Below are 16,791 nucleotides of genomic sequence, written 5' to 3'. Positions count from 1 at the left end.
CAGGGAACATGCAATAACCCTCTGATCTTGCGCACACAGTCTACAAGAGAGAAGATGACAGGCCGGCCGGAGTGGCCGAGCGGTTAAAGGCGCTACAGTCTGGAACCGCACGACCATTACGGTCGCAGGTTCAAATCCTGCCTCGGGCATGGATGTGTGTGATGTCCTTAGGTTAGTTAGGTTTAAGTAGCTCTAAGTTCTAGGGGACTTATGACCACAGCAGTTGAGTCCCTTAGTGCTCAGAGCCATTTGAACCATTTGTTTTTTAGAAGATGACAGGCGACAGCATACACAGCACCCTTATGAATCCAATGGGAAGAGATAGACAAAATAGTGGACACTGTTTGAAGAGTATTACAAGAGGATCACGCAACGGAGAAAGCGTATAGAGTCGAACACAAATCAATCATAACGATGACGCTCAGTGACTGCAATAATAATACTGAAAAAGGAACACCATACTGAAATAAAATTCTATTCAAATCACTGGGCTTTTGTAAATCCGAATTCAATTGCGACCAATCATCTGTTTCAAATCCGTTGTTTCAGATGAAGACCGCTTTGTTCGTCAGAACCTAAATCCTACATCGTAATAGTTGGTTGTGATGTAACATAACAGACACTTTCGGGCACCCGCCCGCCGCAGGTTTGAGTCCTCCCTCGGGAATGGGTGAGTGTGTTGTTCTTAGCATAAGTTACTTTAAGTGGTGTGAACGTCTAGGGACCGATGACCTCAGCAGTTTGGTCTCTTAGGAATTCACACACATTTGAACATCTGAACTTTCGGGCATTACACAAAACTACTTGAAATTACCCTTCGCTTTCCATATCGATATTTATACTTGATTCTACTTTATCAGCTTCTTCGTGTGGTCCAAAGTTTCGTATTGGATTTCTCTTTTAGAAATCATTCTCAGCTTCGTTAACACGTACTGGAAGTCAGACCACTTCTTTTTCGCAGTGACACAATAAGTTTTATAAGTCCATCAACTTATCCTGCAAAGACTCATAATTATGATAACAACAGCCATCCTAAGTTTGACACTGATTTATAAAGGGCTTTTGAACCAACTACTGTCTTTCAATCGAAGAATAAAATAAAATATTCATAGATTCTAACAGCTACATTCATTCAAAATATATTGTTTTGATCATTATCAATTAATTAAAAATCGATAAAAGTTTATCTGTAATGTTCACAATACTTTCCCCAGACAAAATCCATTGTCAATTCAGAATGTTCTGATCGAAGAGAATCCTTTGATTTACTCACAAGAGCTTATTTATTCTGGTATTTTTCTAGAAATTTTTGTTTTTGTGTATTTGTAACTCTGCCAGCACCTTTCAACTCAGTTCGATCAGTACATTATAAACACAGTTTGCATGTGACCAGGAACAGCAGTGTGTGAGGGAATCTCCGCGTCACTTGCTTGCATTGAACTATCTGAATTATTAACCGCCAACATCATTTAATACGATACTTAATTTGAGTCATAGTACACGTACGTATTTCCGACGTAGGAATGTCTGACGCCGTTCCAATGACGTCACAAACCGTCAGAATAAAGGCAGCAGCGTCAGCTGAACGGGAACACTTTTCGCAGAGGCACTTGCGGTAATTGTGGTGACACTATCGACAAGTGTTAGAAGACCCTTTGACAGCCACAACAGGGCGTATGTTTCCAAGGGCGCGGAGTGTTGTTTTTGAGTAAGGTGTATATGCACTAAAGCGCCAAAGAAACTGGTATAGGCACCCGTATTCAATTACAGAGATATTTAAAAATGCAGAATGTGGCGTCGCGATCGGCGACGCCTATATAAGACAAAAAGTGTCTGGCGCAGCTGTTAGATGGATTAGCGCTGCTAAAATGGCAGATTATCAAGAAAAAAATTGAAATTTGTGATAAGTTCCTATGGCACCAAACAGCTAAGGTCATCGGTCCCTAGGCTTACAAACTACTTAATCTAATTTTAACTAACTTTCGCTAACGACAACACACATCCATACCCGAGGGAGGACTCGAAACTCCTACGGAGGTAGCCAAGCGAACCGTGGCAAAGCGCCTACCCCGCGCGATGGTTATCAAAATTTAAGTGAGTTTGAACATGGTGTTATAGTCGGCACTCGAGCGATGGGACACAGGATTTCCGAGGCAATGATAAAGTGGAGATTTTCCCGTACTGCCATTTCACGGTGAATATCAAAACTCTGTGTTCTGCCTTACGTCAGGTCTTGTCATGGGGGAAGCCTCGTCAGAGAGGTCCACCGCATGAGCGTCTAGGGAAGTGATTCCATTGGTAGTTTCCCGCTGCCTTCCACTGATGATAACGAAATGATATTGAGGACAACACAACACCCAGTCCCTGAGCCGAGAAAATCTCCGATCGAGCCGGGAATCGAACCCGGGCCCCTTGGCGTGACAAGTCGCCGCGCTGACCACTCAGCTATAGGGGGGGGGGGGGGGCTATGAATATCAGGAATCCAGTAAAACATCAAATCTCCGACATCCCGACATCGCTGCGGCCGTAAAAAGATCCTGCAAGAACGGGATCAACGACGACTGAAGAGAATCGTTCAATGTGACAGAAGTGTAAAACTTCCGCAAATTACTGCAGATTTCAATGCTGGCCCATCAACAAGTGTCAGCAAGCGAACTATTCAATGAAACAACATCGATATGGGCTTTCGGAGCCGATGGTACACTCGTGTACCCTTGATGACTGCACGACACAAAGCTTTACGCCTCGCCTGGGCTCGTCAACACCGATATTGGACTGTTGATGACTGGAAACATGTTGCCTGGTCGGACGAATCTCGTTTCAGATTGTATCGTGAGGATAGACGCGTACGGGTATGGAAACAACCTCATGAATCCATGGACCCTGCATGTCAGCAGGGGACTGTTCAAGCTGGCGGGGGCTCTGTAATGGTGTGGAGCGCATGCACTTGGAGTGATATGGGACCCCTGATACATCTAGATACGGCTCTGTCAGGTGACACGTACGTGAGCAAACTGTCTAATCACCATCCATTAATGTCAGTTGTGCATTCCGACGGACTTAGGAAATTCCAGCAGTACAATGCAACATCCGACAGGTCCACAACTGCTACAGAAACACTCTTCTGAGTTTGAACACTTCCTCTGCCCACGAAACTCCCTAGATATGAAAGTTATTGAGGATATCTGGGATGCGTTGCAACGTGCTATTCAGAAGAGATCTCCACCCCCTGTTACTCTTACGGATTTATGGCGTCAATTCCCTCCAGCAGTACTTCAGACATTAGTCAGGTCCAGGCCACGTCGTGTTCCAGCATTTCTGCGTGCTCTGTGGGCGCTACGCGATGTTAGGCAGATGTACCAGTTTATCTGGCTCTTCAGTGTATATTGTCTATGTATTTCTAGAAGCTGGTAGGGAAAATGATTTCTGTGTAAAAGTATTACGAACGCAAGAGAGAAAACTGAGGACCGAGTCGTTCAATGAAGAATTATTGGTGGAAAAGGCACTTATATTTTGTGAGCGAAAGTGTTTCTGAATAGTATCGGTCGAAAGACGATGTTTGGAAAAAGAGAACGTGCTGATTGGAAAAACAGGAGTTCAAAGCGAGATAATGGAAGTGTTAAGTCGATAGTTAGCGAACGCGATGGAAATAGCTGAAAAGTTTCATTAAACTGTGAGAAAAGCGTTGAAAGAGCATAAGGTTTGGAGGAAACACGTGGCAGAAATTTTGTGGCTGATAATGTCATTATTTTCGGATAAACGAGTGTCGAATAGGTAACATTCTAGGAGACGACTGCTGCCCTGTTGCGACTACAATTCACTAAATCTTTAACGGGAATAATTTACTTTGGAAATAATGCAGAACAGGAAGCTCAAGAGTAGAAGACATCAGGAAGAAAAAGAAAAAAAGTTACAAGCAAGAAGAGGAAGGTACCATAGAGTCATAGAACTTTCTCGGAACATTGGCAACCTAGTTGTGAGACTGCTGTTATATCGCAACATATTCCAAACAACCAACCAAACTGATTTACGTGATATTTGAGGTCGGAAGAGCAGGTGAATTTTATGATTCTACAGCATTTCGAACGTGAAGCGACTGACAGCGTTTCAGGCATCGCACTGTAAATGGTTATGCTTTAAAACAATGTTTAATAGTGTGTCGGGCCCAAGATTCTGACCGTTTATTTTGGCTGCGAGTAAAAAACCGACGATTTGCTGTTCAAATACACATTTAAGCAGATGTCATTGTGAAGGTGAAAGTCCATGTTCATTATATTAACCCGACATATCTCACGCCACACCTTTCGGAGCCTGTAAAAGTTTCTTCAAAGTGTATTTGTCGATAGTCGTGTCGGAGCAGAAATAATATTTGATGTCAATTTTTGTAACTTATTTCCTAAAGTCGCTAAACCTCCGTCGCCATCTTACTCCAACTCAATGATATTCCAAGCCAGCAACACATCGGCACCAAAGAACGACGCTGCGGTCATCTCGAGGTAGGCCGTATCTGTGACTCAGTGATCAACAATCCACAGTTATTTTTATTGCTGTGTCGTGTAGAATGAATCTATAACTGAACATCATATTAAAGTACACTACATATAAAGAACCGTAGCAATATTACTTAAAACGATAGCTAACAGTATCCGACAGTGTACTAATTATATCTGCAGCACATAACTTTATCTCGCTGCCAGAACTTTACAGATAACGATATAAATTAGCGGTGTAGTATGATACTTCATTAAAGTCATACTATCACTTTTCATGACATCTCCAAACTGTCATTTAGGAAAACAATTATTTGTTGGAGCTTTCGAGTTTAAAACATACAGTTATTTTGGCTTCGTACCCTAGTGTTATTATTAGGCATTATATTCAAGTACTAATCAGTTCTACAAATCGTGTAACTCCAGTTATGGTTGACATCGCTGTTTGCTAAGAGTCCATACGGTAACTAACGTTTGGTCATTGCGATCAATCTGAACTCTTGCTACACTGAGCTGTTAACGAATGTCAGAAAACCTGTTTCGTTTACTTGCTCTGTACATAATGATACCGGAAAACGTGTTTGAGAAATTTGCCTACACATACTTTTCGTGCTTAACAGTTAACTATCCCTACAGCAGCACCTATAACATTTTTGTATTTCTAGCTGTTTATGTATTTCATTGTATTCGTTGTCTTGTAAGTGAGATTGTGGGTGTGCGTGTGTGTTGTACTGATAATAATCAGTCAGGTGTAGAGAGAAAAGCTGGCAGCCAGATATTTTCGTAAGTACAATCGATAAAATTGGAAACTTTTCGCATTAAATTGCATTTGACAGAAGGGACATGGCCCCTCGAGTTACGTTTAGTCAGCAAAATGTTGTTGTGGCCGCGTTGTATACATACAGGGCGAGTCAAAAGTCCTTGGACACCTTCATAAGTTGGAAGATTAAAGGGAAAATTGAAATATGATGATGGGAACATAGGTTTGATGTTGGGCCACAACTTTTGGCGTGAATGTCATTCATGGCCGCCATCTTGAAATCCGCCATTTTGGATTCAAGTCATTTTTTTTTAGTGGGAAGGGGACGTATAACACCTCAAATAACACTCGATTGAGCTCTGGAATTGAGTGGTGTAATTTGTTTTTGTCTATCTTGTACAGTTTAGAGATTATTAATGTTCAAAGTTGGGAAATTACCTTCATACCGACTGCTACAACACATGTTCTACGTGTTGTCCATCCCGTGAAATGCACAACTGTAGTCGCCGTAACCACTCTGACTGCACATGGAGGAGAGTTTCTCCTGCAATTTGGTCACAGGCGTATTATATGCGTTCCTCGAGGTGTCCCTCTTTAGGGATGCTCTCACCATACACTATGTGCTTAAGATGTCCCCATAGATAAAAATCAAGGGGCGTTATGTCAGGTGATCTGGGCGGCCACTCCACGGGACCACGGCGACCAATCCACTTCCCTGGCAGTTGTTACTCCAACCATTCACGGACACCAATGTCATAGTGTGGAGGTGCCCCATCGTGCTGAAAATAAGATGGGAAAATGCCGTCAGCATTCAGTGTGGAAGGGCACACACGGTCCTGCAGCAGCATCAGATACTGGGGCAACCCATTTCGGATTTGCGTCACTCCAGTATCGACAATTATGTCGATTAACCACCCCCCCCCCGTCCCCCCCGTTCAAAGTTAAATACGCCTCGTCACTGAACAGTATGCCATTGGCAAACGAAGGATCCAGTTCGTGTTGTTCAGTAGCCCCAGGCAGAACTCCAGCCGGCGATCAGGGCCATCCTCGTTAAGTCGAAGTTGCATCTGCAGCTTGTAAGGATTCCACTTATTGGTGTGCAATATGCGGACAACGGAAGTTTGGCTTATTTCTCATACTAGTGCCACACGACGGGGATGTTAAGTCCCATAGTGCTCAGAGCCATTTGAACCACACGACGGGTACTTCGTTTGGGACTTTTCACAAACGACGCAACAACCTCAGTTGCAGTTTCCTCATTGGTGGCAGCCCCTGGTGGCCCACTACGTGCCCTATCGTGAACAGAGGCCGTCTCCCGGAATTTGGTGATCACATGAGCCACCGTGCTGTGCGCTACCGGTTCTCTGTCTGGGTGCCGCCTGTTGTAGTCAGTTGCTGCTGTTCGGTAGCTGCGCTCCCCTCACATAAGGATGATTTCGATCTTCTGTTCACGTTTCAGACCCATTTTAGATCACCTGGAACAAAGAGAGACATGAGTCGGCATCAAGGTAACTTTGAACATTAATAACTTCTAAACTGTACAAGATAGACAAAACCAAATTACACCAGTCAGTTCCAGAGCTCAGGCGAGTGTTATTTGATGTGTCATACACCTCCCTCCCCATTAAAAAAATTGACTTGAATCCAAAATGGCGAATATCAAGATGGCGGCCATGATGACATTCACTCCAAAAGTTGCTTCCCCACGTCAAACCTATGTTCCCATCATCACATTTCAATTTTCCCTTTAATCTTCCAACTTATGAAGGTGTCCAAGGACTTATGACTGTACAGTATACTCCTATCAGAATTTAAATATAAAGGCTATCCGGAATGTAAGGTCTGATCGGGTGTGTAGTGGAAACCAAATTGAAAATCCGAAGAAGTTTTGTACAGACATGTTGGGCCGTGTCTCCAGTATGCCCATCGATTGCGTCACGCCGCAAAGTTCTGAGCGCAAGTTAAGCACGTTAAGATGTCAAGGTAAACAGTGTCTCCCAACAAGTACGAGGGCCTGGTGAGAGATTTCGCCTGATGTCATGCAGCCCACATAACACAACTGTCATACGTTTCCTTCTTCATGACAATTCTCGGCCGCACTCTGCAATGGCAATGAAGCAATGAAGATGCTCCTGCACCAGTTTCGCTAGGAAGTGTTTGATCACCCATAACATACCTCCTCTCTGCTCACGTGAACCGCCGACAGCCCTCGTATACTGCATGGGGAGGATACTGATCTCGTTCTCACTTGTTGATTACAACCGGTAGGGCTGATTTAAAACCCAAGCGACACAAGTTGCGAGGTACCGGGGCTATCAGTGTATTTAACACTAAATTCTTCTCGAATCTTCATATCGAAATGATGCTCTAAGGCCCCCCCCCCCCCCCTTTTCTAACTCCGACTTTTGCTGTTGCACATGGATTAAGAAGAAACGCGAATTGACTGTAATCGACCCTGCAAGTGGAGTAGAAAAGAGTTTGGCACCTGCAATAATTTTTAATTGGATAAAAATTACTTAGGTAAAGGAAAGTTTCATTAACATAGTGAGAAATGAAAGGGTTGCTCTACCGATTAACAGAATGAAAGTTCTGCCCAAAATAACAATTTGATTTATTATGATAAACTCAAAATAATAAACAAATGACATGAAACGTTTACAATACGTCAAATTGGATACTCAAATAAATGCTGTGAAGGTGAAGTTGTCCATAAACTAGATTGAGACATTTATGACCAAGTGGTATGTGGAGCCAATTCCTTGCAACTCAAATCTTAAGAGAAACACCCAGTCAACCCAACTTTAATTGCAGCTACAGTAGTGAGAACTCAAACAATGAACATCCAAGACAGAACCACATAAGAAAAGACGGGAACAGGCACACTCTGCTGAGCTCTGGTTATCACAGAGCAAAATTCCCTAATCTGCCGGTGCTGCGGACATACATTACCAAGCTGTCTTCGTAACTGCAAGGACACGATCTGGCCAACCGGAGGCAATGGCTGGTTGCTTCGATGTCCCGTAGTGGTGATGATAATGTCGAAAGTATATTCCGTAACAAATTCTCCTGGTCTGGTTGTTCCAGACTAAAGACTTCCTAGCAACACAAATACGCCTCTGAGGGAGACGAAGAAGGCTCGCTACACAAGTACTGATGGAAGCGTGAGTGATTTAAACAAGAGAAGTCATGCAGTAACTCTTATACAGTCAACTTTAGCCAAAACTGCTCAAGACGGACAACATAGGCCGCTTGTACGCAGAACGCTCAATTGTCAGCTGTACTAGGAAAGTTATGTTGAAGTCGAAATTTCAGCAACTTCGTCAAACAGTTACAACTAAATGAAAGTATATTAGACAGCCAACGGAAGGCAGGCTATCCAGAGCAGCGAGAGCTCAGTCTTGTAACCTACTCCGACCGAAAGGGGAGAGCCGACCCTCTCAAGAGCACCTGTACAAGCTGAACACAGAACATTCCTGTCCCCACGACAGCGGCCGTGGTTAAACGTTCCAATCAGCAACTCGAAAACTGGCGGAAAATTCCACTCTATTGCCGACGCACTGCTATTCCACCAATGGAGATACTTGGCGCCAATTTTGCTACGTCACAGAGCTATCCCCTGAACCAGCCAATCACGGTTATGATTTTGCAGAAAACGCGGGAATTTGCCCGCCAAGACTGCCTGGGAACACAAGTCATTCCCATGCCTCGCTGGTAGCCCGCCAGAAAGTGTTTTCAGTAAGTTTCTGCGAAGTAACGGAATCTCTAGCCCAGCCGCTCCTTCAGGCCCCTGTGGGTGTGTCGCTCCCACTCTTATAACAATGTCGGCGTCTGGAAAGCATCCACTCGACTCTCTCACACCCGTCGACTTAAACCTTTCAAGCTCAGCAGACTCCGCCTACCACCAGACCACCCGGGTGACGAGAGACGCTGCGTGGGAAGTCCGCGTGTGAAGGAATAGCAACTTTTCATCGCATGCAATTAGAGAGGAAAATCGAATTACACAGAGTAAGATAGAAATATGAGAGGGGGCTCATGCCACCTCTCAAAGTCGTCGCATGGAGCGTCAGGCTGAAAGGGACGACAGTAACGCCCCAACTACAATATTTCTGTTCGGGACATATCACAATTAGTTGCGGTCTCTTGGGGCTCCGAGCTGAGGAGGTGGAAGGGGCGCCCAGGTGCAATATTTGGATAAAGTGACTATCACAATTACTAGTGAATACTGACGTTGGTGGAAATGTACGAAAGAGGAGAGTGACGGGTGGGTCGATGGGGTTGGGAGGGGGAGAAGGAGCAGGGCGGGGCGAAAATGATAAGTCGCTAGTGTGAAAAAAAATCTTCTCTAACCAGCCAGACAACCGAAGATATTGTAGAGCACATTAAAGACTCACAGGCTCCACAAACTTTCACAGAACCGTCTTAAGATAACTTGAAACAATTGTGGTGGTTTATTAGTCGAAAATAGGAGATTATCACATTAAGTGGCTGAGATCTGGCAACCTGTTTGGGATATGAAGCAGAACAGGCTGTAGATGTATGATACATAACTACATTATTAAACTGTGTTACGTTCTGAAAAATGATTTTTGTGAAAGGAATGTAGAAAATTTAAATAGGCAGCATGAGGTGGACGACATAAGACTTGGCAACTGGTGAAACGGACGAATACTATGGAACTTGAAATTCAAAGTACATGGTTTTTGGTATGGTATCAAAGTTACATTTTTTCCTGTGCCACCTGTAATCCTCCTATGTTCGTAGTCAGTAGATCTACTTAGTAATTTTTTTTTTCGGCCATCGTTCTTGATGTTTGCAGAGCTAACGCCGCTACTCAGCTCCACTTGACCACGTCGCAGGAGTGTTTACAGGACTTCGTCTTCTGGTTCGTGAATAGGTGCTGAAAGAGATCGTTAATTGTCTTCCAAGCTACTTGAATGACGTAAACGGCTGGCCTTTGAACCTTCTGTATTAACACTTTCTCTTACGAAAACATCGTATCTCACTATACAGTCTCGTATACAATGCGGACAGACCGATCTTTTTAAAACTAATGCAGTCTGGATAAGATCAAAACATGACGTATTCTGCGCAAGGAAGTTCCGCAGTCATTTTTCACGGCGTCAACGTAGCCATGGTCATCTCTTTTTCTCTCTCTCATCCAAACAACTTCAAACCACGGTCCCTCACAGCAGGCGTCAGCGCTAACTCGCAGATGTAATGGATACAAGACATTCTCCCATCTGCACGTAGCCGGCCGCTGTGGCTGAGCGGTTCTAGGCGCTTCAGTCCTGAACCACACTCCTGCTACGGTCGCAGGTTCGAATCCTGCCTCGGGCATGGATGTGTGTGATGTCCTTAGGTTACTTACGTTTACGTAGTTCTAAGTCTAGGGGACTGATGACCTCAGTTGTTAAGTCCCATAGTGCTCAGAGCCATTTTTAAACTTTTGGCGCCCGATAAATAAACGTGTGACGATGCAGCGCACAATTGGCAAGGAGAATAAATAGGGAACATGTCGATACCAGGGCGTAAAGGCTTCGCGGATTTCATCCCTTGTACTCAAGTTGGACAGTAACCAAGCCTCGCAGACAGGCGCTTGAACAGTGTACGCAGCTATCAGCAGTTGAGAGAGGACATTTAGTTTGGCTCAAAGAAGCCGGTTGGAGTAATCGGTGAACCGATCGACTCTTTAATTCACTACTGGCCATTAAATTTGCTACACAAAGAATAAATGCAGATGATAAATGGGTATTTATTGGACAAATATATTATACTAGAACTGACATGTGATTACATTTTCACGCAATTGGGTACATAGATCATGAGAAATCAGTACCCAGAACAACCACATCTGGCCGTAATAACGACCCTGACACGCCTGGGCATTGAGTCAAACAGAGCTTGAATGGCGTGTATAGGTACAGCTGCCCATGCAGCTTCAACACGATACCACAGTTCATCAGGAGTAGTGACTGGCGTACTGTGACGACCCAGTTGCTCGGCCACCATTGACGAGACGTTTTCAATTGGTGAGAGATCTGGAGAATGTGCTGGCCAGGGCAGCAGTCGAACATTTTCTGCATCCAGAAAGGTCCCTACAGGACCTGCAACCTGCGGTCGTGGATTATCCTGCTGAAATGTAGGGTTTCGCAGGGATGGAATGAAGGGTAGAGCCACGGGTCGTAACACATCTGAAATCTAACGTCCGCTGTTCAAAGTGCCGTCAATGCGAACAAGAGGTGACCGAGACGTGTAACCAATGGCACCACATACCATCACGCCGGCTGATACGCTAGTATGGCGATGACGAATACACGCTTCCAATGTGCGTTCACCACGATGTCACCAAAGACGGATGCGACCATCATGATGCTGTAAACAGAACAGTTCGTGCAGATGGTTGTTGTCTTGCAAACGTCCCGATCTGTTGAGTTAGGGATCGAGACGTGGCTGCACGATCCTTTACAGCCATTCGGATAAGATGCCTGTCATGTCGACTGCTAGTGATATGAGGCCGTTGGGATCTAGCACAGCGTTCCGTATTACCCTCCTGAACCTACCGATTCCCTATTTTGCTAACAGTCACTGGGTCTCTACCAACGAGAGCAGCAATGTCGCGATACGATAAACCGCAATCGCGTTATGCTACAATCTGACCTTTATCAAAGTCGGAAACGTGATGGTACGCGTTTCTCCTCCTTACACGAGGCATCACAACAACGTTTCACTAGGCAACATCGGTCAACTGCTGTTTGTTGGAAATTTTCCTCATGTCAGCACGTTGTAGGTGTCGCCACCGTAGCCAACCTTGTGTGAATGCTCTGAGAAGCTAATCATTTGCATATCACAGCATCTTCTTCCTGTCGGTTAAATTTCGCGTCTGTAGCACGTCATCTTCGTGGTGTAGCAATTTTAATGGCCAGTAGTGTAGGAGCGATGCCACTTTTCGATGGTGTTGGTAGGAATGAGTGAACCAAGGCCGAAGAATGCGTCAAGAGGGAAGTGGTCGACCTAGAGAGACGACAGAAGGTGAGGACCGAGCAATCGTCAGAGAGACACCAAGAGCCCAGGCTTCGGCGTTATCATCGACCCGACGTGCAACTGGTGCTTCAGTGACCACAAGTACCACTAATAGGCGGACCACAGAAAGGAGGCTGAGCTCACGGCGCCCCCTGCACCGACTACATTTCGCCTTTGTGTACCAACAAGCTCGTTTGCAGTGGTGTCTGGCACATTCGGGTTCCAGTCGCATTGACCGGAGAAGAATCGTTTTCAGAGATGAGTCTCGCATAGAATTCAGCCCCGATGGCCAGCGAAGTCGTGTCTGAAGATTCCCCGACTCAGATGCGATACCAACCTGAATGTCGCCGATCATACGGCCCGACAACCATCAGTGGTGGTCTGGGGAGGCATTTCATTTCATAGCACCATGCCTTCTGGTTGTCATAGGCGGCCGCTTACAGCATAGCAGTACGTCGACGATATTACACGGCCAGTTTTGTTGCCCTTAACGTCCAGCCAACCTGGGCTTACATTTAAGAAAGAAAATGCCCGTCCTCACTCGGCGAGAGTTTCTACTGTTTGTCTTCGTGTCGCCGGACCTCTCCCAAACGTTTGGAGCAGTTTGGTCACAGCTCTCCAAATATCTCGAGATTTTGATGATCTGACGCGCCAGTTGGACAGAATTTGTGACGATACCTCTCAGTACGACATCCAACAACTGAGTCTATCAGTGCCAAGCCGAATAACTGCTTCATAACACCCAGAAGTGGAAGCTCTTTCTCTTGAATAAATCATCCAGCTGTCTGAAATTGTAATCATTTGATCCATAAAATCTCGGGCGTGCAGCCGCAAAAATTTGACTTCTTCTTCAAATATTTCGGCTGAATACCGTCCAGCCATCTTCAGAGTGAGCCGAGGTGACTGACACTCCAGCACTTGCTCCGTCCTTTTAAAGCCGTGGACCGCACCACTGCGCACGCGGCCGCAGATACACAAGGCGCCAGAGACGTTAATCGGCGGTAAAAACGTATGGCATATGCATGGAAATAGATCTATGGCTGCGCAGTCGATCCACACGGTGATATCGATGTATCGCTACGAACTGCTCCGTCGTGACGTCCTTGTGATTCATCATCATCATCATCATCGTCATTTAAGACTGATTATGCCTTTCAGCGCTCAGTCTGGAGCATAGCCCCCTTATAAAATTCCTCCATGATCCCCTATTCAGTGCTAACATTGGTGCCTCTTCTGATGTTAAACCTATTACTTCAACATCATTCTTAACCGAATCCGGGTACCTTCTCCTTGGTCTGCCCCGACTCCTCCTACCCTCTACTGCTGAACCCATGAGTCTCTTGGGTAACCTTGCTTCTCCCATGCGTGTAACATGACCCCACCATCTAAGCCTGTTCGCCCTGACTGCTATATCTATAGACTTCATTCCCAGTTTTCCTTTGATTTCCTCATTGTGGACACCCTCCTGCCATTGTTCCCATCTACTAGTACCTGCAATCATCCTAGCTACTTTCATATCCGTAACCTCAACCTTGTTGATAAGGTAACCTGAATCCACCCAGCTTTCGCTCCCATACAACAAAGTTGGTCGAAAGATTGAACGGTGCACAGATAACTTAGTCTTGGTACTGACTTCCTTCTTGCAGAAGAGAGTAGATCGTAGCTGAGCGCTCACTGCATTAGCTTTGCTACACCTCGCTTCCAGTTCTTTCACTATGTTGCCATCCTGTGAGAATATGCATCCTAAGTACTTGAAACCGTCCACCTGTTCTAACTTTGTTCCTCCTATTTGGCACTCAATCCGTTTACATTTCTTTCCCACTGACATTACTTTCGTTTTGGAGATGCTAATCTTCATACCATAGTCCTTACATTTCTAATCTAGCTCTGAAATATTACTTTGCAAACTTTCAATCGAATCTGCCATCACAACTAAGTCATCCGAATATGCAAGACTGCTTATTTTGTGTTCCCATATCTTAATCTCACCCAGCCAGTCTATTGTTTTCAACATATGATCCATAAATAATATGAACAACAGTGGAGACAAAAAATGGTTCAAATGGCTCTGAGCACTATGGGACTTAACTTCTGAGGTCATCAGTCCCCTAGAACTTAGAACTACTTAAACCTAACTAACCTAAAGACTTCACACACATCCATGCCCGAGGCAGGATTCGAACCTGCGACCGTAGCGGTCACGCGGTTCCAAACTGTAGTGCCTAGAACCTCACGGCCACTCCGGCCGGCAGTGGAGACAGGTTGCAGCCTTGTCTTACCCCTGAAACTACTCTGAACCATGAACTCAATTTACCGTCAACTCTGACTGCTGCCTGACTATCCATGTGAAGACCTTTAATTGCTTGCAAAAGTCTGCCTCCTATTCCATAGTCTCGTAGAACAGACAATAACTTCCTCCTAGGAACCCGGTCATATGCCTTTTCTAGATCTATAAAGCATAGATACAATTCCCTGTTCCACTCGTAACACTTCTCCATTATTTGCCGTAAGCTAAAGATCTGATCCTGACAGCCTCTAAGAGGCCTAAACCCACACTGATTTTCATCCAATTTGTCCTCAACTAATACTCGCTCTTTCCTTTCAACAATACCTGAGATGATTTTACCCACAACGCTGATTAAAGAGGTACCTCTGTAGTTGTTACAATCTTTTCTGTTTCCATGTTTAAAGATTGGTGTGATTACTGCTTTCGTCCAGTCTGATGGAACCTGTCCCGACTCCCACGCCATTACTATTATCCTGTGTAGCCATTTAAGACCTGACATTCCACTTTATTTGATGAGTTCCGACTTAATTTCATCCACCCCAGCTGCTTTATTGCGCTGCAGTCTACTGACCGTTTTCTCCACTTCCTCAAATGTGATCCTATTTCCATCATCATCCCTATCCCATTGTACATCGAAATCTGAAACATTACTAATCGTATTTTCACCTAGATTGAGCAACTCTTCAAAATATTCCCTCCATCTTCCCAAGGCATCCACAGGATTCACCAGCAGTTTTCCTGACCTGTCCAAAATACTTGTCATTTCCGTCTTACCTCCCTTTCAAAGATTACTAATTACACTCCAGAATGGTTTTTCAGCAGCTTGACCCATAGTCTCCAACCTGTTTCCAAAGTCTTCCCAAGATTTCTTCTTGGATGCTGCAATTATCTGTTTGGCTTTGTTTCTTTCTTCAACATAAATTTCTCTGTCTACCTGAGTTCTAGTATGTAGCCATTTTTGATACGCCTTCTTTTTCCCTTTACAGGTTGCCTTGACTGTGTCATTCCACCAAGCTGTTTGCTTCATCCTACTTTTACACACTACTGTTCCAAGACATTCTTTAGCCACTTCTAGTAATGTGTCCCTGTACCTTGTCCATTCCTTTTCCAATGACTGTAATTGACTACATTCAACTAATTGGTACCTTTGTGAGATCGCTGTTATGTACTTGTGCCTGATTTCCTTATCCTGAAGTTTCTCCACTCTTATCCTCCTACATATGGACCTGACCTCCTGCACTTTCGGCCTCACAATCCCAATTTCACTGCAGATTAAATAGTGAGCAGTATCATCAAAGAATCCCCTGAATACACGTGTGTCCCTCACAGCCTTCCTGAATTCTTGATCTGTTATTATATAGTCAATGACAGATCTGGTTCCCCTGCCTTCCCAAGTATACCGGTGAATGTTCTTATGTTTAAAAAAGGAGTTTGTGATTACTAAGCCCATACTGGCACAGAAATCCAAGAGTTGTTTCGCGTTCCTGTTGGCCTCCATATCCTCTCCAAATTTACGCATAACCTTTTCATACCCTTCTGTTCGATATCCAATACTGGCATTAAAATCACCCTTGAGCAGAACTCTGTCCTTGTCCTTTACTCTAACAACTACATCACTGAGTGCCTCATAAAAACTATCTATCTTATCTTGATCTGTCCCTTCACAATGCGAATATACTAACACAATCCTAATTTTCTTGCTAGACACTGTCAAATCTATCCACATCAGTCGTTCGTTTACATACCTTATTGCAACTACGCTGGGTTCCATTTCTTTCCTGATGTAAAGCCCTACACCCCCTTGTGATATTCCTGCTTTGACTCCTGACAGGTAAACCTTGTGTTCTCCCACTTCCTCTTCTTTCTCACCCCTTACCCAAATGTCACTAACAGCTAAAATGTCCAACCCCATCTTACTTGCAGCCTCTGCCAACTCTACCTTCTTCCCAGAGTAGCCCCCATTGATATTAATAGCTCCCCATCTCGTTACCATTCGTTTGCCGAGTAGTATCTTAGGAGTCCCTGGTTTGTCAATTAGAGGTGGAACTCCGTTACCTCCAAAGGTCCGAGGCATTTTGCTCTGATTGTTGCCAGCATCATATTTAAAGTACCAGGGAAGCAGGTTGCTAGCCTTACTTGCCCCGAGTCCCATTGGGTTTTACCCCTAACGGTTGAGGGACTAACCGGTGGATTTGATAGTCTTTGCCGTATGAGCACAAAGGTGACCACGACTC

Source organism: Schistocerca serialis, chromosome 6 (genome assembly GCF_023864345.2).
Source record: "Schistocerca serialis cubense isolate TAMUIC-IGC-003099 chromosome 6, iqSchSeri2.2, whole genome shotgun sequence".
Classification (NCBI taxonomy): Eukaryota; Metazoa; Arthropoda; class Insecta; order Orthoptera; family Acrididae; genus Schistocerca; species Schistocerca serialis.
Note: the sequence above shows the minus strand (reverse complement) of the source record.